Source organism: Rattus norvegicus, chromosome 5 (assembly GCF_036323735.1).
Source record: "Rattus norvegicus strain BN/NHsdMcwi chromosome 5, GRCr8, whole genome shotgun sequence".
NCBI classification, from domain to species: domain Eukaryota; kingdom Metazoa; phylum Chordata; class Mammalia; order Rodentia; family Muridae; genus Rattus; species Rattus norvegicus.
In genome coordinates, this window is record NC_086023.1 from 76,887,829 (window position 1) to 76,911,903 (window position 24,075).

The 24,075-nt window shown below is 46.6% G+C and overlaps 2 long non-coding RNA genes across 4 annotated transcripts; one reads left to right on the forward strand and one right to left on the reverse strand.

Moving 5' to 3' along the window:
• Positions 1-1,904: 1,904 nt before the first annotated feature.
• LOC100910620 (uncharacterized) lies at positions 1,905-8,393 on the reverse strand. 2 transcript variants are annotated; one of them, NR_102365.1, is made up of 3 exons: positions 8,168-8,393; positions 6,216-6,313; positions 1,905-2,400 (listed from the first exon to the last, which is right to left on the reverse strand). It is a non-coding gene; the product is annotated as an uncharacterized LOC100910620 (long non-coding RNA). The 2 variants fall into 2 exon arrangements; NR_102362.1 differs by having other exon boundaries at positions 6,216-6,340.
• An 84-nt stretch (positions 8,394-8,477) lies between these two features.
• On the forward strand, positions 8,478-22,491 carry LOC120102883 (uncharacterized). 2 transcript variants are annotated; one of them, XR_005504781.2, is made up of 3 exons: positions 8,478-8,612; positions 9,083-9,268; positions 22,270-22,491. It is a non-coding gene; the product is annotated as an uncharacterized LOC120102883 (long non-coding RNA). The 2 variants fall into 2 exon arrangements; XR_010066521.1 differs by lacking the exon at positions 22,270-22,491 and having other exon boundaries at positions 9,083-9,419.
• The last annotated feature ends 1,584 nt before the right edge of the window (positions 22,492-24,075 follow it).

The following is a 24,075-nucleotide window of genomic DNA, read 5'->3' on the forward strand; positions in this document are numbered from 1 at the left end:
GGAATTTCTGGAGTTAAAGTCGTGTCAGTCAAAGAGCCGATTTTCCTGGGTGTCTGCCTCCCCAGGAAGGATCGTAAGGATGCTCATTTCCATCTGCAAAATCCTAACTACACTCTATGCAATGTCGTCAAAAACCTTGGTTCTGAGCCAGTTCCTTTGCATATACAGTAAAGCTTTCAGTTTTTAAGTATTTTCATGAAACTATCGAGTGTGGGAACCAGTCTCTGGTTCTAGTGCCTTCCCTTGGGCTTTTTTCCTTCTGTTAGTTTGCCCCACATCACAACTTCCGTGTGATGGTTTTTTGTTCTATCTTATATTTTTGTAAACCAAAGCTTTTTAGAGTGTCTTAGTACTTCTGGGACACAGACCTGGGTGTCCAGCTGACAGCAGTTTGCCTTGATTTTCCCTAAAGCTCAGATTTTTTTTCTTTTACCTCATCCATTTATTCTATTTTCTCTGATCCACGAGGATAATAAAACTTTCAGTGAACTCCCTAAGAGGACCAAGTAGTTAAAGCCCAGACTAACACCTCAGGTGAAGTTCTTAAGATGTCGGGAGAAGGGACAGCTACTTCCCGCTTCCCCAGGTATTTCCATTCTACACCCTGGAGCCCTCCCTCTGGTTCCAAATGTTCAAGACAATTTCAGGCTTTTGGAGAGAGGCTTATTATATTCCAAAGGGCTAGAGGGAGAATCCCGGCTCTTCTCCCAAGAAACAAAAGTTTTTCTCCTGTCTTTCCAGAGAGAGGCGGGGATGGAAGGGGACAGAAGGACAGACAGCTGCTTCTCTCTTGGATACAAACAAAGAAAAATATTTTCTCTGTCATGGCTGTGGGCTTGAGGCCCCTGGGACTGGATGGGAGGAAGCAGGGCGGACTGTGTGTCCTGCATCTATTTTATTTTTTTAATCCCTGAGAAATCCTCACCCAAGACCCAAGTATTTTTTTTTTTTTGCAACATTCATTCATAAATATAAAATGTGTCAAATTGCACAAGGCGAAGGGAGTTCCCAAACCCTTCAATTTCTTGACAAAGTAGTCATCCACTACCGGAAGGAAGTGACCATCCTTTTCAAATCCAGTGGGTAACGGGTGTAAACTGGCCTCCCTGGGTTTTCTTGGCTCTCTGTGAAATTAAACACAGGTCCATTTTAGACACTTTTCCTTGTGAGTATTGCCTTACATGCCTGTTTTTAATCCATTCACATGGACTCTTCATTAAACAGCAGAATAGGTAAAGAACAAGAGAGTGACTACTTTCCTTCCACATTCTTTTCATTCCTTTTCACAAGGGCTTAGCCTGTTTTCTGTCACCAAACAGCAAGAAGGTCCTTGGTCCCCAAATTTTGCAGATCCAAGAGGGAAAGATTGCAGCCACTTCCCAACTGATGGGAAAGAGCCTCCGGCCCCCTAGGGAGTGAGGCCCTTTGAGGGGTTTACTGAAGGAAGGATGTGCCCATTAGAAACATCCTGTCTGACATGGAAGCGACACATCTACAAAAGGGACCTGGCTCCGCTTGTGGAGACTCTATGTAAGGAAAAGAGAAGATACTGGTTTGGACTCTCAGGTGGCTGGTATCTATAGCCCGGGACTTGGAATGCATACTCAGTAGGAAGGGCTTGACCCACTTCATCATGGGCCAGCTGTTGCAAAAGCAACCCAAAAATAGAGATCCAGTCAGATCCCCATCGCCTTGGGTTATGGGGTCAGAAGCAGCGCTGGCAGCGCCTACGCACAGCCAGAAGAACAGGGTATCTGGAAGCTCCATGTGCACGGCAAATGAGCCTGTTGGTAAGTAGGGAGGCTGAGACCAAGGCAACTGAGGAACACCCCAGCCTTAGGGCTGACGACTGACAGCACAAGCTTTACAAGGAGGATGGAGGCCACATCTGGACAGCCTTGTGGGGTATGGCTCTGAAGGTCAAGGTGACGCAGCCTCAGTGCCTCCATGGAAGACCAGTTAGCAGGCCATGATGGGCAGACTGCTTCAGCAGAGCATGACCAGAACAGCGGGCTGTGTGGGAACTCATGAGAGAACGAGGGTTCTCCTAATGTAAGCTCTGAGTGTACAGAAGCCAAAGAAATCTAGAACTATCACCAAACTTGACCTTCCTTGGTCTCTGAAACACCAGAAGCTACTAGAGACCTGTGTCTGGTCAGTTGGCCAGAACATGGTTTGGAAATGAGGGGTTGGGGGACACACTCTGGTTCCAGTCAGCAATGTCCTTTCATTGTGGGAATCACACGGGGGAGTGTTCAGCACGCGAAGTCTCCTGCTGGGTTATCCAGTATAAGTTTGTGAGGGGACTCAAGCCCAATCGACCACATTCTTAGTACTTATCTCATTCTTCACTCGAATCTCAGTGGCAAGGGTTGCAGGCACTCTGAGGACTGAAATGAGCTGGCGGCAGAAAATGAAAGACAAGTCATGGTCAGAGTGACCTATAGGCAAGACAGTGGTTCAGCTCCCTACCTAGGTGCCATGAATGACACTCACCAGGCTTCAAGGCTCCCCTGGAGGAGCTGCTGGAATGGCGTCTGAGCATCCTAATGAAGTGTCTGCTGGTTGCAGACTAAGTATCAACTATGTAAAATAGGAGCATTCCAATCGGGAAGTAGATTTTAAATAGAAGACCTTTATATTTTTAAAATTAAAAATGTACTTTGTGTGTGTGTGTGTGTGTGTGTGTGTGTATGTGTGTGTGTAGTTTTCATGTACCACACATGTATGGAGGTGGTTTCAGAGGCCAAAGGTGTTTAGATTCCTCAGAACTGGAGTCATACTGAGCCCAGTTGAGTTCTGGGACCCAAACCTACATTCTGTGCAAGAGCAGTAAGTACACTTAACTGTTGAGCCATCTCTCTAGTCCTAAATTGTACTTAATTTTAATCCACTTTAATTTCAATGCAAAGGGCTAACAGTGACTGGTCGGCTGGTCTTTCCAATAGGCAGCAAGGTGCATGATCTCTGCTTGATCGAGTAAGCAACCAGCCCACGCTTCAATGGCAAACCAGCTCTTATTCCCTCCCCGAGGCTCAGCCTAGTCTGGAGACACCAAGTAAACTGTTTGCACAATTCAATTAATTTCATTAAAAAAGAAAAAAACCAACCCACTAAGTAAGGCTCACTGCTAGCCCACGTCAAGTTTGTGCTTTGCTTCATCTTTTCTTTTTTTTATTGGATATTTTATTTAATTATATTTCCAATGTTATCACCTTTCCAAGTTTCCCCTCTGGAAACCCCCATCCTATCCTGCCTCCCCCTGCCTTTATGAGGGTGCTTCCCCCACCCACCCCTGCCCCCGGCATTCTCCTACACTGGGGCATCAAGCCTTCATAGGACCAAGGGCCTCTCTTCCCATTGATATCCAATAAGGCCATCTTCTGCTACATATGTGGCTGGAGGCATGTGTTACTTCATGTGTACTCTTCGGTTGGTGGTTTAGTCCCTGGGAACTCTGGGGTGTCTGGTTGGTTGATATTGTTTTTATGGGGTTGCAAACCCTTTCAGCTCCTTTAGTCCTTTAACACCTCCATTGGGGACCTCCTTTTCAGTTCAGTGGTTGGCTGTGAGCATCCACCTCTGTATTGGTCAGGCTCTGGCAGAGCCTCTCAGGAGACAGCTCTACCAGGCTCCTGTCAGCATGCACTTCTTGGCATCTGCAATATTGTCTGGGTTTGGTGGCTGAATATAGGATGGATCCCCAGATGGGGAAGTCTCTGGATGGCCTTTCCTTCAGTCACTGCTCCATTCTGTCTCCATATCCAACCTTCCAACCCCGTGAATATTTTGTTTCTCTTTTTTTTTTTTTGGTTCTTTTTTTCGGAGCTGGGGACCGAACCCAGGGCCTTGCGCTTCCTAGGCAAGCGCTCTACCACTGAGCTAAATCCCCAACCCCTTTGTTTCTCCTTCTAAGAAGGACTGGAGCATCCATGATTTTGTTGTCCTTCAGCTTCATGTGGTCAGGGGATTGTATTTTGGATAATTTGAGCGTTTGGGCTAATATCCACTTATCAGTGAGTGCATACCATGTGTGTTTTTCTGTGATTGAGTTACCTCACTCAGGATATTTTCTAGTTTTTCCATTTGCCTATGAGTTTCATGAGTCATTGTTTTTGATAGCTGAGTAATATTCCATTGTGTAGATGTACCACATTTTCTGTATCCATTCCTCTGGTGAAGGGCATCTGGGTTCTTTCCAGCTTCTGGCTATTATAAATAAGGCTGCGATGAACATAGTGGAGCATGTGTTTTTGTTATATGTTGGAGCATCTTTTGGGTATTTGCCCAAGAGAGGTATAGCTGCGTCCTCAGGTAGTGCAATGTCCAATTTTCTGAGGAACCTCCAGACTGATTTCCAGAATGGTTGTACCAGTCTGCAATCCCACCAACAATGGAGGAGTGTTCCTCTTTCTCCACATCCCTGCCAGCATCTGATGTCACCTGAGTTTTTGATCTTAGCCATTCTGACTGGTGTGAGGTGGAATCTCAGGGTTGTTTTGACTTGCATTTCCCTGATGACTAAGGATGTTGAACATTTCTTTAGGTGCTTCTTGGCTATTCGATATTCCTCAGTTGAGAATTCTTTATTTAGCTCTGAACCCCATTTTTAAAATAGGGTTATTTGTCTCCCTGCGGTCTAACTTCTTGAGTTCTTTGTATGTATTGGATATTAGCCCCCTATCAGATGTAGGATTGATAAAGATCTTTTCCTAATCTGTTGGTTGTCATTTTGTCCTAATAACAGTGTCCTTTGCCTTACAGAAGCTTTGCAGTTTTATGAGATCCCATTTGTCGATTCTTGATCTTAGAGCATAAGCCATTGGTATTTCATTCAGGAAAATTTTCCCCAGTTCCCATGTGGTCGAGACTCTTCCCCACTTTCTCTTCTATTAGTTTGAGTGTATCTGGTTTAATGTGGAGGTCTTTGATCCACTTGGACTTGAGCTTTGTACAGGGCAATAAGAATGAGTTGATCTGCATTCTTCTACATGCTGACCTCCAGTTGAACCAGCACCATTCGATGAAAATGCTATCTTTTTCCACGGGATGGTTTCAGCTTTTTTTTTTTTTTTTGTCAAAGAGCAAGTGACTGTAGGTGTGTGGGCTCATTTCTGAGTCTTCAATTCTGTTCCACTGATCTACCTGCCTGTCTCTGTGCCAATACCATACAGTTTTCATCACAGTTGCTCTGTAAAACAGCTGGAGGTCAGGGAGCCTTTGACACATTTTAAGGTGACTCCAAGGTGCAGCTGGACAAGAATTTGGGAATTTGGGAGTTGCGGTCCCTACCCTTGATTCTTTCTCAAGGTCAGGGCATGCTATAAAGCACAGGCTGGAGGATGAATCTGCTTCGTGGGACAAGCACTGGGACGGTGCCTAACTGGTGCCTAACTTGCCTAATGAGTATTCAGACACAAGGCCTAGATGTCCCCACGACTGCTAGGAATGGGGTGAGCACAGAGACACCAAAAGCTAAGGTTAAGCCCATTGTCCTGCCTCTGGCAGCAACTGGCAAGTCTCACCTGTCCGACTTACTGAGGAAAAGCTGCATTTTCTGAAACTCGAAGTTTTCTGAATTCCAGCCCATTGCCTGCCTGTGTCTGCCCATGCATTCCCCAGAGACAGGCAGCTAGATGTGACTTGGGTTGGTCCTCAGGAATGTTCCAGCCTCAGCTGCTCTGTACTGGTTCCCTGGGAACCACTCCCGTGGGTACCTTGCCTGGCGGCCTGCTCTTTCTTTCTCTCCTTCCCTGGCCTCTGTTTCAACATGTGTGCCTTGTGAGGACCCAGACTGTCTCATGCTCCAGACTTTCCTTTCTCCTTGTCACACTGCATTCTCTACCTTCTGAAAGGGGCACCTCCCCATGCACACTCTGCTGCATTGCTTAATAAACACTGTGTCCTTGTGGCTGTTCCCACCACCTTGGCCACATCGTCCTTTGCCCCTGCAGGTTGATCCTGAGTGCCCTCATAAAGGCATTTGCTCGCAAACAAAGAAGCACCCACACACCAATCCTACCATCATAAAGTTGTCCCCCACCGCCTCTACTGAATCCACCCTGACCCAGTGGCCTTGGGAGGCTGAGAATCCTGTTGCTGACTGACTGCTCTTCTCAGGCTTGAAGGTCTGTCCGTCCTGTCACATGCTCATACAAACTGCCTGGTGAGACCCCGCCACCCACCTAGTCCACAGAGCAGGGCAACCACAATACCTTGCAGGGATCGCAAAGTGTGTCTCCAGGACAGCCAATGAGGGTGACGCCAGGAAGATCCAGGTCCAGATATGATGTCTGGTAAGCTGAGCCATGTTCTACGTTAAGAGAAGAGAGACAGAGATCTGACCAACGTGATTCTCGTTTCACCTGAGTGAACCTTTCCTAGAATCTTCCCTCTTCCCTGGCAGCAACACACGCCTGGGGGTAGCTGTGTCTTGAGCCCGGTCCTGGAACACAAGGAAATACATGGAACGGATTTAGCAGGCGCTTGTCAAGTTCCAGTTCTCTTGTGACTTGAGAACTGGAGCCCGCTAGGGACACTGTAAATATAAAGGCGTTTGGGAAGGTGGGTGGGTGGCTCCAGGGTCCCTCTGGCCACCTGAGTTTTGGGTTGCCTTTTACAGTTATTTTATGTCTATGTTTGCAAGGACAGCATGTGTGTGCAGTGCCCGAGGAGCCCAGAAGAGGGCACTGGATCTCCCAAAGCTGGAATTCACAGGTTTGCACTCCACCATGGGGGTTCTAAGAGAGGAACTTCTGCAAAAGTGGCCAGTGCTCAACCAGTCACCTCCCCAGCTCCCCTGAGCTGCTTTATCGTCCAAAGCCAAATGTCGAAGAAGTAAATAGCGACCAGAGACTCATGTGTCTCATGGTCACCACCCTGGGTGGAGTGGAGTTGGAATGGGAGTGGTGAGGTCACCTGGGAAGAGTAAACATCTACGATAAAGCCTCAGGCCCAGCATACATGCTTTGTGTGACCCTGCCCCACTTGTACTCTGCCCTCTAGGTCTGGCAGTGACCTGGGGAAATCTGTCTTATCTTCCCACACAGTGAGACGGTTCTGGGAAGGAAGTGGTGGCAGTCACTGCTCCAGTGCCCTCTAGTGTCATGTGGGGAAATTGCAGCTTGTTGCCTGGCGTTCCTGCAATTTGCTGCTTCTTAAGAGAGTGGTCCAGAGGCTGGGGTTATGGCTCAGCTGGTCAAGGGCTTGCCATGCAAACACAAGGACATGAGTTCAATCCCCAGGACCTATGTTAGAAACTCAACCCAACCCAAACCAACCAAGTGAAAAATCAAAACCCAAAAGCCAGGTATAGTGGTACACACTGGTAATCCTAATATCAGGGAGGCAGAGGCGGGAGGGTCCCATGCTTACTTGGTGAGGTCCCTGTCTCAAACAAATAAAAGCAAGAGATACAAGAGTTCGGAGGAAGAATACCCAAGGTTAGCCTCTGGCGCACGCACATAAACACACATATATAGTGCACACAATGTACAGGCAAACACACAGGAAGGAAGGTAGGTTAGAAAGTCACCAGCGCTATTACTGCAGCCTGCTGCCCCACTCACACTCCCAGCTGCAGAGTAGAAAGCCCCAGCTGCCTCTTTGTGCTCCTTAAGTTAGATGGCAGAAAAAGGAGTAATGAGAGGCCAGAACGCACACTGACACATTCTTTCAAAAGCAAAGGCCAGAGTGAGGCCCCACACGGTGCAGCGTTTGCTCCCTCAGAGATCATCCATCATGTGGTAGAACTGTCTTTATATAGCTCGCCATCTAATCCTGTAACCCAGGGGCCACCGTACTTCGTATTTAACAGACAAATGGAGGCCCAACAAGCTTTATGCCCTCCTTGACAATGACCTCGCTAATAGGAGAGAAAAACATTGAATTCAGGTTTCTATTTGAAATTCTTCATCATCCAGATTTCAACTCTCAGGACTCCCTTCCCTTCTTTGTAAATGGACTTTGAGGGGAGGGGAAACTGATTCTGAGGCTGCTTTTCCAATTTCACGTGGCCACAGGTATCGGAAGAAAGCCAGGAAGGACACTAAACCCACAAACCTCTCCTGTTTTGTCCCTTTTGCTACCTGTAAGGCCTGAGCTCTCACTTCTAGCTGGCTTTAGCTGCTAGAACAGAGCCTCTGCCCCTAAGAGGCTATATTCTTACCAAAGGCCCATCCTTCCCTCTTTATCACCACAAGATCCGCCCAGTTTCTAGAAGAGTGACTTCAACTTCATCTTCTTTGCAGTCGGGCTCATCTCAGTCTTCTAAGGGTCAGGAAGAACCCCAAAATGAAACAGCTGACCACCCCCTCTCCTCTCCTCAAATGCTCAGGGACACATCCCCTGGACCGGCAACCCAGAGGCACTGCTCTGCGTCCCTGACACCAGTATGACTGTTGAGGATTTAAACTGTCACCAGAGCCCAACCAAGAGGCTTCTCTGACATCACTGGTGATGCCAGAACATTCTATGGTCCAGTGTTAACGGACAGCAACTGTAGGGACTCTTCAAGGGGAAGGTTTTCATTAAAAATCCCTATGGTCATGCTTTTGTGATAAATATTTGAGGTATAGCATCTATGAAAGCACACCCATTTACACATGCATTTGGTGAGTTTTGATTGATATACCTATGTATCTTCTATCTTTATGTAATCTATACGATCAATTTAAAGACTTAAAAGATTCTTTGTGTCCTTAGTTTTCTATCCACCCTTAGTTTTAGAAATTCACTCTCCAATAAAAAAAAAACAAGAAAAAATAAATTTACCCATGTGGTTTCAGATAGATACGTGTGCACATGCGTGCATTTGAGAGTACACACACACACACACACACACACACACACACACACACACACATTTAAACGAAGAACATAATTAACAATGAGTAATCTTACTGTTCCTTCTCTCTAGTCTCCTGAGACATATAGTCTGGCTGGTCTCTGGTCTGGTACTTACGCCTGCAGCTTTTCAGGCAGTAACCAAAAGCATTGTCCCGATCAGTTCCAGGACTCACTGGGTGATCCTTGGACATTTGCCCCACCGACTCCCAGCTGCTCTTCTCTACCTGTTTCTCAGGGTTGCTGAACTCCTGAGAAACCCCATTCTGGGGAGCTCTACGTGAAGACCTCGACATTTCCTGTTAGCCCACGGGGCAGCTGATTTTAACAAAGGCCTCTGTCTGTCTCTGGAGAATTGACGACAGTGGTGACACAACTGGATTTCCTCCAAACATCGCTATCAGCCACAGGCCGTCAGGAGAAGGTTACTCTGGGCTCTGTTTGGACCATAGCAGCTGTGTGGAATTGGCTGGGGTGTTCACAGTAGACATTAGGTTTATTTCTGTACATTTGGGGTGTTGTAGCTGTTGAACTCTTGTTCTTGTACTTTAGAAAAAATGAGAGACATGCTTGTTTCTTTTTTCTCAGATTTTAATCTTTTATTACATCAATTGATTGTGGTGTGTGTGTGTGCGCGCGCATGCATGCGTGTAGGTCAGAGGACAATTTGCAGGAATCAGCTCTTCCCTTCCACAGTGTGGCTCTGGGGATCAAGTTTGGATTATCATATTAGCAACATGGAGCTTTTCCTGGCTGAAGCATCTGGCCAGCCTGTGTCTCTCCCTTCACCTCCTGGGTGTGGTGCAGTGACTAGACCTCCCCTGCTATACTCCCATCATGGTGTATTGTGGTGCCCACCGCATGACCAAGACCCACGGACTGACACTGTGAAGCCTCCAGCCTTTCTGACACTGTGAAGCCTCCAGCCTTTCTTCATGCTCAGTTGTTAACTGGACGTATTTGGTCACAGCAGTGGAGAGCAGACTCAAGCCGAGCTAATCTCGGAAGTCAAAAGATTTAGTCAGAATGTTTAAATTCTGCAGAGCATCACGTCTGACAGTGATGGGATTAAGTTAGAAATCAATAATGATAACAATGTACAAAACGTTTGAGAACTCTTTAAATACCTGGAAATGAAATAACGTATTTTTAACCCAATCACGAGCAAAGGAGAACAAGGAAAACTATAAAATATTTTTTAACTGAGTGAAAAGCACAAATACTGAAATTTGAAGAGAGACAGGGGTGGGGATTTTGGACTCTCTCAATGGCCTAATGTTCTTCTGCTAGGCCCTGTCTCCTAAAGGTTCCAAAACTTTTTAATAGCAAAATGACCTGGGGACCAGGTCTTTGGAGCACAAGCCTTTGGGGACATTCGTTATGTTGTATGCTGTTTAACAGACCATGTGATCTAGAGAAAAGTGTACGTTGCTCTTTTTGTATTTGTTTTAGAAATACAAAGTCAAATTGATTGATTTTTGTTTTTAGTGTGTGTGTGTGTGTGTGTGTGTGTGTGTTTGCACGCGCACTCGTGGTCAGAGGACACCTTTGTGGGGTCAGTTCTCCATTGACACAAGTCTTCGCCACTCTCTTTCCTCCATCCATCCTCCTGTCTCTCTAGGCAGCCACTCACCGTGTGGTTCAGGTCGGCTTTGAGCTTGAGCCTTTCCCTTCAGCCTCCTGAGAGCTGAGATTACAGACACTCCTTGGACGTTTTCTGTTGGGATTTAGAGCAGTGGCCTGTGGTTCTCAGCTTGTTATACCTTCGCCATGTCCTTATTTTTTGTTTTATTTTAAAAATTAGGATATAATCACTTATCATGAAACCAATCTTTTATTTTTAAAGTCAGCACAGAAAGAAATATTTTTGTTAAAAATCTTGGAGGCCAACCTTTAAAGCACAGTCTGTACATGTCCTTGGAAGGACATAGAAAATGACCACAATGAATACAAGGAATGTCTACAGTTACCAGCCGTGAAGCAAAATTAGTGCAAAGGATATAAACCCAGCTGCCCAGGCAGCGGTTCTGGGATCTTGGAGGTGAGCTGGAGTCTTGATCTCTGTCATTATCAGTGAAAAATGAGCCCGAGGTGGTTGTCTCTTGGCTACTATGACTTTTTTTCTGTCCATCAAAGAGCAAACTCGTACCAAGAGCACAGCAGAAATACCCGTTTTATCAAAGCCGATAGTCACACTGCAAAGGGCAAGAGACAATCAACCTGAATGTGCAGGAAACACTGGCAGCATTATAAAGTTCTAAGCAAACAAGTTTCTCTTTTATCGAAAGGATATTTACAGCATTGTTTACAGTTCCTGGGACAGACACTCAAGAAATGACTTTGGATCAACCGATGATGTGTTTTCCATGTATTCTTACCCAGCATTTCTCAAACTCAGCACACATAGAAGTCTCCTGGGAGCAGCGAAGATGCAGATTCTCGGTTTCCAACAAGGCACAATGTGCTGGGAATATGAGGGTCAACACCTTGAACCGGTCATGTATGGTACAGGTAGCACAGAAGCAGTTACTGCAATCGACCACAAGAGGGCGCGCCGAGCAAACAGTTCTGCAGCTCAGTAGCCTAGCACAGCTTTTCCGCAGTTCCTCTACCACTCCCGTGTTTCATGGAGGAGGCACAGTAGACATCCCAGTATTGTAAAGGCAGGCTTTCCTTCAAGCCGTATCTCTTGAGAATTCTCTAAGATTATCCTCACGAAACAAGAGCCATTCACTATCTTTGAACTGTAAGTGTCAAATAAGAAAACTATGAAAAGGAATAGATAGAAAAATAATAGCAATAATTAATAATAATAAAATCAGCTAATGGACCCATTAAGAGGACACACTAGTTTGTTATTTCGTTTAATTTCCAAACCATCCCACAACATAGACAATGCTCTCGTGTTAAGGGAGTCAATTTTTAGACACATTAATGAGACGTTCACATTCTGGAGTTTATAAGTTGGAGAGCATAAATTAAAATATGTTTCACATTTTCTCAAATACATACTCTTTGGTGTGGTTGTTGCATTCTGGAAGTTTCCCCTGGGTTTGAAAATGGCCATCTGTGAGACTCAGTTTGTCACATTCTTGTTCTGTTTGTGTTTTTAGTTTTTGCTTTTTGAGACAGAGTTTCTCTATGTAGCCCTAGCTGTCCTTAAACTCACTCTGTAGACCAGGCTGGCCTCCAACTCAGAGCTCTGCCTGTGCGTCTGTCTCTCAGGTGCTGGATTAAAGGCGTTCACCGTGATGCACGGCTAGTGTGTAACATTCTTACACTTTGTCTTAGAAGAGGATTTACTGACATTGTTTTCCGTGTATGCGCATTAGGCTTTCGTGTTTGTCCATGTGCATATGCGTGCCTGGTGCCCGAAGACATCAGAAGAGGGCATCATTGGATTCCTGTAGTTCTAGATGGTTGTCAACCACAGTGTGGGTGCTAGGAACCCAGTCCAGGCTCTCTGTGAGAGCAGCCATTTCCCTTAACCACAGAGACACCTTTCCAGCCTCAAAAGAGAAACCAGCGAGCTAAACTTTGATGTGGGTGCAGGGAATCAAACTTTTGATGTTTAGCTATGAGCTTTTGCCTGTAACAGCTGAGCTATGCCTCAGCCCTGGAATACTCCTTTGCGATTGAGTCACAAAATTCACCTTTCAGAGAGCATAGCCACGTGGGATTAGCACCTACACAGGTTGTTTAATGACCACTATTATCTAATATAGATCCAGACTGTCTCAGCATCCTCCCATCCCCCACTCCAAACAAACAAACTCCTACATATCCATTAGCCGCCACAGTCCACGCTCCTCCTCCTCCACCCCCACAACCTCCAACCTACTTTCTGTCTCTGTGCTCCCTGTGGTTGTGTCCTTGTGGAGTGGCGGAGGGCTGTGAACACTTCAGTTCAAATGCAAGCTGAGGAGAAATGAAGGGTGAAGGAGCATTTATAAAACTTCTTGGAATAATATCTCCAGAGCCAAGCCAAGGCCCAGATTCTGGATAAAGTAACCCACTAGGAAGGACTTCATGGCCTAGCTTTTGAGGGGCACGTACGCATCTAATCAGTGTTACGGAGTGTGCTCACGGTGTGCGCAGGCGGTCTTGGGTGATGCCTGCCCCTCCGCATCAGACACTGGTGAGCGACAGAGGCAAAGCCACTGTTCACGGACCGAGTGGCCTGCTTGGTGTCACAGGGTCACCGAGTGGCAGTACAGTGGGTCCCACTCATCTTAGCACCAGTCCAGAGTCCATCCTCAAGCCTCTGAATGTCAGCGGCAACCTGCAAGCATCCTCCTGTTGGTTTTGTGTGTACATGTGTTTGTGTGCATGTTTGTGTGTGTGCGCCTGTGCACGTAGTGTGGGAGTGTGCACGCAGGCATGCGGAGGCCAGAGGACAACCTTGGGCGCTACTTCCCTGGTGTTATCCTCTTTCTTTCCTTCTTTCTTTCTTTCTTTCTTTCTTTCTTTCTTTTTTCTTCTCTTTTTTTATATTTTGACATGTTCTCTTTTTCTTTTACTTTTTTTTTTTTCGGATCTGGGGACCAAACCCAGGGCCTTGCGCTTGCTAGGCAAGCGCTCTACCACTGTGCTAAATCCCCAACCCCTCTTTCTTTCTTTCTTTCTTTCTTTCTTTCTTTCTTTCTTTCTTTCTTTCTTTCTTTCTTATTTTAATTCAATGAAGTTTTATTTTCCCAAATGTTCAGCTGATTGAACCTGTTCTGTGCTTTGGAGCCAGCTTGGTAAGTCTTTTCTTTACTAAGTAGCTACTGAAGGGCTGCTCTGGCCAAGGAACCTCAAGTCTTCCACAGCGGGAGTAATAAGCGTGTAGTGGGAACTTCCTTACAGAGTTTGTCCTATGTAGCTTGCTTTGTCAAACAAGACGAGGTTGTTCAGCTTCAGCTTCAGCTTGTCCCGAAGTTTGCCATTGTACTCCCCATCCCCCCCAATTCCTCCCTCACCCCCCTAGGTCCCCCTCCCCAGAGCTGAGGATGGGACCCAGGGTCCACTGAACTAAATCCCCAACCCCAAGGGCCCACTTCTTCTTTTTGTCCTTGCACTTCCAAGGGAAACACTTTACTAACAGCTGAGGGATCTGATCTCCCTGCCCCCAGGTTTCTTTACTGGGTCTTTGTCTTTTTTCACCGACTTCCTGACTTCCAGGCATCAGTGGTGAGGGCCACTGCAGCCTCACTAAGATGTCGGTGGGGGGTGGAGGGGGAGGTGTCTCTCACTGGGTTGGGACTCCCCAAGTAGGCTATGCTCTCTCTGCAGCACCAATGGCAGGGTTAAGAGTGCTTCAGGGTGTTAGCCATTTTTTTCTTTTAAATGCGGATTCTGGTGACTGAGCTCAAGTCCTTGTACTTCCAAGGGAAACATGCTACTAATAGTGGAGAGATCTGATCTCCTTATCGCACATCTCCGTATCTAAGACAGAAATGTAATACTCTAATGCCTGTGACCATTGTGACCAAAATGCTGGTAGTTGAGGTGAGTACCTCTTGTTTGTTGGGCCCAGCGCAGCTGCACCTCAGAGCCGTTAAAGGCTGAACATACCACTGAGCTCTGGGCTTGGATGGAAACAGAAATTTCTTTTCCACCTGAGCCTTGCTTGAGGGGAACAAGGACACTCTGTGTGTCCTTCTGCTCCAGGAAAGGGAAGGGCCTTGTCCCTGAGCAAAAGAAAGGACACGTTTCATCTGAAACTTCAAGAATGATGTCTTTTCATACCTCCACGGGGGCCTGAAGCCTTGCCAAGACTCATGAGTGGGAAACCAGACACCAGTCACTCTGGGCAGCCTATATTTTCCCTGCTGAGTGGGAGGCCCTCTCCGGGGCATGTTTCCTTGTCCTTGAGGTACCATGGGATTTGTTATTTGTGTATCACCTGCACATGACAGGTGGCACCTTGTATCTGTGGAACACTTCACTGTACATCTCAAAATGAACTTCGTAAGAGTGTACACGGGAAAAGTAAAGTCAGGAATTTTTATTTTTAAAAAGGCTAGCTTTTTAAAAGTAAAGTTAAGGAACATTTTCTTGGAAGAATGCATAAGTTAAAATGGTGGTAATGCAGCCTGTGGATGAGTAGAAAGTTTAAGAAGTAACCTCGTAGAGCTGGAGAGATGGTTCAGTGGTTACGAGTACCTGCTGCTCTTCCAGAGGTCAACAGTGAGACTTCCGGCACCGTCTTGGTAAACACCCATCACATCCATCTGACTCCAATCCAAGGGGAGCTGACGGCGTCTTTTGGCTTGTTTGAGCACCGCAAGAACATTGTGCAGAGACACACACACAGGCAAAACACCCATGTGCATGAAATAAACATGAAGGGAAAAATTTTTAAGTGACTTCATTGGTTTTAATCAGTTGGAAGAGCCCAAAGGTGAGACAACGTTTGAGCTGGACAGCCTGGTGGCACAGCCACAATCCTGGTACTGAGTGGCTAAGGTAGAAACCAGTCTGGACTAAGCAAACCCTGTCTTTAAAGAGATAGAAATGTTCTGTGGGAACAGCACGAAGCCAAGTATCTCTGGCATGCCATTTGACTAACCAGGAAAGCCCCTGCATAGACAGACTCTGTGTGGGCAAAGTCCCAGGTGTAAGTGTGGGATGTTCAGTGCAGGGAGGTGCTGGTCCTGGAGAAAATGGATCTTCAGCAAGGGTGGGACAATTCTTTAGAGTGTGCTTGTAGGGCCCTTGGAAGTTTCCACAGCCCTCTTTAGAGGATATTTAAGGCCAAAAGTATTTTCATGATACAGTGTGTTAGTGAGTTGTGGCTGCTCTAGCCTGGGTGCTTTCTTACAATATAGACCTACTTCTCAGAGTTCTAGATGCTGGGACGTCTGAAGAAGCCATTTCCCAGTTCACAGATGGCGTTTGCTCGATGTATCCTCAGGCAATGGAAGGGGAAGGCAGTTTTCTGAGGCCTCTTCTCCTGCCCCTTTAATAAGTGCCCCGATTTTGTTTGTGAAGGCCCAGCCCTCATAATCAGATGACCCTGCAAGGCATTCACTCCTAATCATCATTTCAGAGATTCAGTTTGTAACATCTGAATTTTGAGGGGACACAAGTACTTAATCCATAGCAAGCACTTGGGCACTACTTGGCTTTGTAATGAACCTGACGTTTGCACAGAGGGCATAAAAACAATGTTGCATAATCCTGTAGAACTCTAACACAAATCAAGGCCATAGCTCTGCACTGCACGTCTCGCTCATGCATTTTGTCCTACCACAAAGTCAGTATGAAGAGAGACTCCTGCTGGCTTCACTCAAGGATTACCTTAAGGAACACTAGAGAGATGGCTTGGCGGTTAAGAGTACATTACTCTTGCAAAGGACCCAAGTTCAGGTCCCATCCCTCACACTAGACAGCTCACCACTGCCTGGAGCTCAGCTCTAGGGGATCTCTCTCTCTCTCTCTCTCTCTCTCTCTCTCTCTCTCTCTCTCTCTCTCACACACACACACACACACACACACACACACTCCCCCTACATACTTACACACACACACACACACACACACACACACACACACACACACACTTAAAAATAAATCTAGCTGGGCAGTGATGGCTAGCACTTGGGAAGCAGAGGCAGGGGGATCTCTCTGAGTTGGAGGCTAGCCTGGTCTACAGAGTTCCAGGACAGCCAGGGCCACCCAAGAAACCATGTCTTAAACAAACAAACAAACAAACAAACAAACAAACAAACACCATAAAAAAGAATGACCTGGAACAAGTGGCAAAAAACTAACCTGGCTCTCCTGCGTGCATTTAAAACATATTTAGAACCGTAGTGCCCCTGCTGTACCCGGGGCACTTACTATCTCAAGGTGAGACTGTTCTTGTGTAACACATTTCCGTTTGAACGATCGGCTGACAGGCCAACCGTGGTTGCTCAGATGAGGGAAATTGGCAGATATTTTTCTTAAAATGAACAAAATGAGCCCGCTGTTTTCAAGGAAAACAGCCAACAGCATTTGTTAGCAACAAGTTAGCAACAATCAAGCCCATGTTTTCAAGCACGAGCGAGAACTTGGGAAGTTTTGTTCCCGCCTGCCGCGGCAAGGTTGCCGAGGACAATGCTGAAATCCTTACGGACCTTCCTGATGGGCGTGGTCAGGGGATGAACAAATGGGCTTTGGGATGCTGTGTAATCAATCAGATGACACAACGTTCCGAGGAGCTGCCGAGCCAGGGACCAGAATTATCGACATGGTCTGCCCGTCTTGTAGCTTTATTCGATTCCTGTTGTTTTTCTACACTTTTGACTCTAAAAATGTTTACTTGATGCCAAGTTGCTTCTACGCACTGGGTTGTGGATCCTTCCAATGTCCCACGTGGGAATACTAACCCATGCTAGACGTAAAAGTGACTGTGGCTGGAGATAAGCAAGTGCGAAGGGTAGCTGTGGGTCGGGCTTTTTGTTTTTTGCTTTTAAAGCCTAGACACAGCTAGAGTCATCTGGGAAGAGAGAACCTCAACGGAAAAAAAATACCACCATCAGTACAGTTGGAGAAATGTCTGTGGGGCTGCCTCTGTTCTTCTTTCCTTCCCTCCTCCTTATCCTTCCTTTCTTTCTGAGACAAGGTTTGACTGTGTAGCTGTTACTGCTTGGGACTTGATAAGGACCAGGCTGGACTCGAACTCACAGAGATCCACCTCTGCTTCCCAAGTGCTGGGATTAAAGGAGCGTGCCGTCGGGCCTGTGGGGCATTTTCTTGGTTAATGATGTTCGAATGCCCAGATCATTGTGGGTGGTGCCGTCTCTGGGTACGTCCTGGACTGTATACTAAAGTAAGCCCTGCAAGTCTCAGGGAGTGAGCCGGTGAGCACTGTTCCCATGGTTTCTGGCTCAGTCAGTGCTCAGTTCCTGCCCTGACTCCCATCAAGGATGGACTGAAGCTCCGAGAGGAAATGAACTCTTTCCTCTAAGCTGCTTCTGATCACTGTCTTATTATAGCAACAGAAAGCGAAGCGAGACAGAAAAGAGGTTAGAGGGAACTATAATCAGACATGACTAGGGTCTATCTGGTTAGGGTCCAAGAATTTGTGAAATAATTCTCTATGAAAACCAAGGTCGAGACAGTAAAAGAATCCTTATTTAGAGACTGGTGTGTCAGGGAGGTGGCTAGCTTCAGGTTTCAAACCGTGTTAGTGGGGAGGGGTGGAGCACAGCAACGTTTTAAGAGGAAAAACCCCACAAATCAGATGGGGTAGGGGCAAGGGTGGAGGCGACCAGACGGGTACATGCATATGTTGTATGTCTCCTGCTATTTTCACACCTGGCACCTTAAATGGGTACCAGTACCTAAGATAGCTTTCCTGCTAACGTGGCCTGGATGGAGACCAGCCAATCAGAGCCTCTAGCAGCTGCTGGATTTCAGTCCTGACTATATATGCCAACCATAGGGTGAGGCGTTGTGGTCTAAGTTCCTAGGGCACCTGGGGCCAGAAGCTGGTTCAGGGAACTCGGTTGTTTCTTAGAATTTAGTACAAAATGGAGACTCTATACAAGATGGAGTCCCTGTAGCTGAGGAGACCCCCGACAATCCTTGAAACAAGAAGAAGGGCATGTACCTGTTGAAAAAGAAGGGGCAGAATGGGAAGTCATCCGTCTGTCTGCAGGCGGTGGTGAAAGGGCTCGGAAGAAACTGGCCCTGTTCATACTTTCAGCTCAGACTTTTAGGCCTGCAGAAAACTGAGAAAATGAGATTCAGTTGTTTAAACTGCCTGGATTGTGGCATTTGTCTGCTATCCCTAGAAAGTTAATGAAGTTGTTTATCTCCTAAGGACACTGGATTGTTGGAACTGACATTGTGTGTGTGTGTGTGTGTGTGTGTGTGTGTGTGTGTGTGTGTGTGTGAGAGAGAGAGAGAGAGAGAGAGAGAGAGCGTGGCAGTGACAAAGAAGCTGGACTCTGTCTTAAGATAAGTAACTATTTTATTAAATAAAAACAGTTTGTTTCTGTTTAACTATAAAACTTGAGTTTAACCATTCCTTGTCTTGTTTTCTGGAGTTTGACATGTTCCACCGCCTTGACCTTCACCCTCAGAAGATAAGACATTTACCAAGTTCCTACATAACTAACTTTCCCCTGGAAATCTCCAGTTCTTGTAAACCCCCTACCCTTGGAGTTTTGGGGCTATAAAAACCCCACATCTCCTATGTTTGGGGCCGAACTCTCAAATCCCAAATTTAGGGAGAGGCAGTCACGGGACCAGCTATACTGTGCACATAGAATGAGATATTTGGGTCAGTGGTCTTTACTCTCCTTCAGTGGGAATGACATCAGCACTCCACAGCATACCTAGATCCTAACAACTTCCTTCTCCTCATGCTGGCCTAACTGCAAACCCTGTCCTCCATTCTACTGACATGGTCACTTCCGGCTCAGAGAGAAGGAATTTGACTGTGAAGTTTCTGTGCGGTGAACATGAAAACTTTTTTTCTTTAATTCTTCAGATTATAGTTTAATTACAACATTTCTCTCTTTCCTTTCCTCCTTCCAAACCTTCCCGTATACCCCTCCCCATTCTCCTTCCGGTTCGTGGCCTCTTTTTTCACTAATTGCTATTGAATGCATATACATATATGCACATATATTTTTCAACAGAGCCTGCTCAGTTCATATAATGCTAACTCGGGGGCCTTCTAAATAAAATAAAGAAGAACCAGATGTGGTAGCACGTGCCTAAAATTCTAGTATTTGGGAACTTGAGGCAGGAGGGTCTGGAGGTTGAGATCTATCTCTACTACATTATGAGTTGCTGTTTCAAAAACAAAAACAAACAAAAAAACAAGAGAAAAGAGGCACGTGTTCACCTGTGTATATGAGATGCAGGCTATTACCTCCTAAGGAGTGGGGAGCATCAAGCCAGTAGGAAGAGCATATATTTATCTTGTCACCTAATGACTACATTTGGAAGAGTGTTAGGTTTTTCTGTTTTCAAGTCTTGTTAGTGTCCTAGTATTGAGGCAGGCAGGCAGCTCAGCAGCAACCGCCAGCAGCAGCTCTGCCACTGCCGTCATTTGTGGTTGGTCAGGCACATTCTGGTAGAAGGAGAGGTGAAAGGCCAGCATAGACCAGCTGCAGTGGTTTGAATAAAAATGTCCCCGGTGTGTAGGGGTATTTGAGTGCTTGTTCGCCAGTGGGTGGTGCTGTTTGAGGAGGTTTAAGAGGTGCAGCCTTGCTGGAGGAAGTATGTCATTGGAGGTGGGCTTTGAACGTTGAAAGCCTGAAGCCACTTCCGGTGCGCTCCCTTCTTGCGCTTGTGTTTGACGTTGTGATTGCTCAGTTCCCGGCCCCTGATGTCACATTTGCTGTTTGTTGGCCTGCTTTCCCACCATGATGGATTCTTATCTCTGGAGCCACGAGCTAAAAACTCTTTCTTCCATAAGTTGCATTTGATCATGGTGTTTTATCACAGTTAACAGAAAGGTAACTAATACACCTATATTGGGCATTAAGCTGAATACCTGCCAATCTGCCCTTGAGCTGACTAATCAGGGAGCAAAAAAGCCTATTTATATATCATGTACAATGGAGGGTATGCATGCTTAAGACTATGGGATGCACAGGTCAGCCACACACAGCTTATATGAAGTTATATATAAGAGTCTATCTGTCAATCAGGATAAGGACCCATCCCGTTCTTACCCTTGGCCACTAGGCCCTCTCCTCTGCCAGAGAGTCCCATGAAGTTATGCCAGTCATGTGCTTACTTGAGCCTTCTCCATTACCAAATTACATTTTCATTACTGTTTTTCTGTGTTTTGTTAGACTGCCCGTGAAAAAAAGAGTCTGGGCATTGCAATACCAGAGAACCCTGAGAATTACCCTAAAGAACCCTGAGATTCACCCCAGGAACAGAATCTTCTGAGAGTGGTGGGTGGAGAAAATCTGCAGTACTGCTCAAGAACCCACCCTCTTCCTCCTTTTTTTTTTTTTTTTTTTGGTTCTTTTTTCCGGAGCTGGGGACCGAACCCAGGGCCTTGTGCTTCCTAGGCAAGCGCTCTACCACTGAGCTAAATCCCCAACCCCCCTCTTCCTCCTTCTTACTCGGAACCAAAGCCCACTTCCTGCCTTGCCAACAACTGAGGGATGAAGAACACTTAGGATCCTATTCAGTCCAGCAATGCTATAATGTATCATCCTGGGAAGGGACTGGCTACCTTTTTACAAACTTGTTCCTATTCTGGGCACATAGCAAAACTCTCTTTGACAGGCTACTTTGCAGTTAAGCACAGTGGTTATTATGTTGTGCTGTTATTATGTTGGCTACAACTGTGTAGTACTGGCTGAATCAACCCTTCTATTGCTCTTTTCTCCTCCCACATCTGGGGAGATAGACATGGGCTAATAGAAACTGCAAACTTAGGGTATGGCTTTCACTTAGCGGGAGCACCACAAGCTTCTATTATGGCAAAGGACTGAGATATTTGGGGTTTGCCTTTTGGAACAACTGTGGTATCTGCACTAACATTTATTCCTGTTTTATAGGTGAAAACATTGAGTCTTAGAGTATTTAATTTACCCAAAGTCTCACAATGAACACATTCTCTATAAGCTTGAATTGTTTGTGTTTCACTGGGATTGAAGGGACAAGAGTGTCAGTGGGAATTGGTGTGTGTGTGTGTGTGTGTGTGTGTGTGTGTGTGTGTGTGTGTGTGATGTTGCCATCTCATCAGTATTTCTGGGGTCTTTGGACACTGAGATGCTCTGTACTTTAAGCAGGGACCAAGCAACATCAACTCAGGTATCACATTGCACGCTGGTCACGAGCAGAAGACTTCGTTTCTGAGCCTTACAGAGCAGTGACCTGGGCAGTGTCTGGAATTCCTTATCTGAGCGGAGTACTGCGGAGTTGCTGATAAATAAGTCCCAGCTCTTATGTGAGATCTAGAGGGATCACCAAGGATGATCCTGACCAGTGAGAGCCTGTAGCTGGGCTGCCAGCCTTTCCCAGGGCTATCCAGTGTCAGGAGTCTGGCAGCAAGCAGAGGGAAAACAATCTCATGTCAATCAGGGCACGACCCCGCCCACATAGCCATTGAAATTTGTGCTAGAACCCGGCAGAGGAGGAGCCACTCTCTCGGGCTCTCTCCTGTTCTTTGTGGTTGAGTACTAAGGCTGGCTCACTTTTCTCTTGTAACTACATCGGAGCAAGCATTTCTGAAGCCTGGGCAGTGAGGGGGACAGTGAAGGGGACAGTGACGGGGCCGGTTTCTGCCTCTCTTGGTACCCATCATTCTGTTCCAACTGTGAGGATGCTATTGCTTGAAAGAAAGGCAGGGTCACTGTTTGGGGCAGACACACTTCTTGTAGGCTTTAGAAAACCAAGGCCTGGGAGACGTAGGCCACGTAATCTGTCGAGTACATTTGAGCCCTATTACATTCTCTGATTCTCTTATCGTTGCAGGATTGAGTTCCTAAAGGGTAGAGACCTGGAGACACTGAGGCTGGTATGCGAGAATTCTACTGGGTAGCGCCTTGAAAACATCTGTTGTGGAGCCAAAGAGACAGGACTGGGTAGGAAAGGCTACACTGTCAGGTAGTGGCTACAGACACTTCTGACTCCACAGGCGCTCTGAAGCTACATAGCCCTTCAACACGTTCAAAATTAAAGAAATTCATGAGCCTTTTTGTCCCCATAGAGACTGGTTATTGCCTATTTGGCAAGGGAAGTTTCCCTGGTGTGTGTGTGTGTGTGTGTGTGTGTGTGTGTGTGTGTGTGTGTGCGCGCGCGCGCGCGCGCGCGTGCGCGCTGTGTTATGAGTGGGGTTGGGGGGTTGGGGATGGGGGATGGGGGTGCTATGTCATCATGTCCCTTTACTCTCATAGCCATGCTGACATTTGAGGTTAGGGAACTTGAGTGATGGTTGTAAGTGGAGGAAAGAGAGCAAGCAGTTCAGGACTCTGGTGTCAGTCTTCAGCTTAGCAGTCAAAGTGAATGGCGAATGCTTCAGAGAGGACAGAAAAAACGTCTCCGTTGAGACTGGTGAACTTCTAGGCCTGAAGTGGCCCTAGAAACATGCCCAGCCGGGTCTGAGCCAAATCCTGAACATTGTCCTGAAGGAGAGAAGAGAGTGGAGTCTGGAGTGGGGGGAAGGAGGGAGGGAAGGAGGGGGGAAAGAGAGAGGGGGAGGGAAGAAACCCTAAACGGCAGAACAGCAGGCAAAAGATGTATGTATGGGTAAGCCTGACCCCCCAGGGGTGCTAAGGAAGCTCCATAGCCCCTGAGGAGCAGGGGTGCTGTCTTCCAGATCTGGGGCCTTGTGAGCAGTGGGGCAGAGTGGAGGAAGGGGCCACTTTTGTTCTGCTACTATTGTTAAGGACTGAAACTTGCTTTGTTGGCCCATACTGCTATTAGACATGAGATCCTCCTGCCTCAGCCTTTCTAGAGTTTGATTACTGGCAAGTACAAGCATGCCCAGCTCAAAGGGCATACTTCCTAAAAACTCGTTTTCTAATTTATTTAGTGTGTGTCATATCCACATACCCACACATCCAGTCCTCCCCCATTCCCTAGACCCCCACACACCCACATACTACACACCCCCAACCTCTCCTCCCCACCCCCACAATACCTCCCATACCCTCCCCCATCATCCCCCTACCCCTTACACATACCATATCCACACATAACACCCCCGCCCCCATCACACACATTACCTCCCCCACCATCCCCCCACACCTGGCACTGTGGCAGATGTATGGAGGCCAGAGGACAGTTTGCAGGCATCAATCTCTTCTTCTCCCTTGTGGATTCTGGGAATTGAACTCAGGATGTCGGGCTTAAGTGGGAAGCATCTTTACCCGCTGAGCTACCTCACTGGCCCCCACAGACATTATCTTGATAGTTTCTGAAACTTGAGAGAGGCCAGCCCTTCCCTGTGCAGCAACATCGGAGCGGCTGGGAAGCCTGTGCAGGCTTAGCCCACTTCCCCTGCCTTCCAGCTTGCACTTAATTAATTAATTAATTGTAAACTGTAATTTGTCGGAAACTGATAGTCATGGAGATGATCCTGACCCATAGAGATGCAAATGAGTTTTGCCCAGTGGTGACCCGGTTACTTTTGTACCTTGGACACTGACTGCTCTGCATTTATTTGTGAATTCATTTCAGCGGTCCAGATTATTCCGATAGGCATGTTCACGAGGTGCTCTTTTGATCTGACCACAACATCTTGCTGCTCCTCTCATTAACGAGTTAAATAAGCCTCGA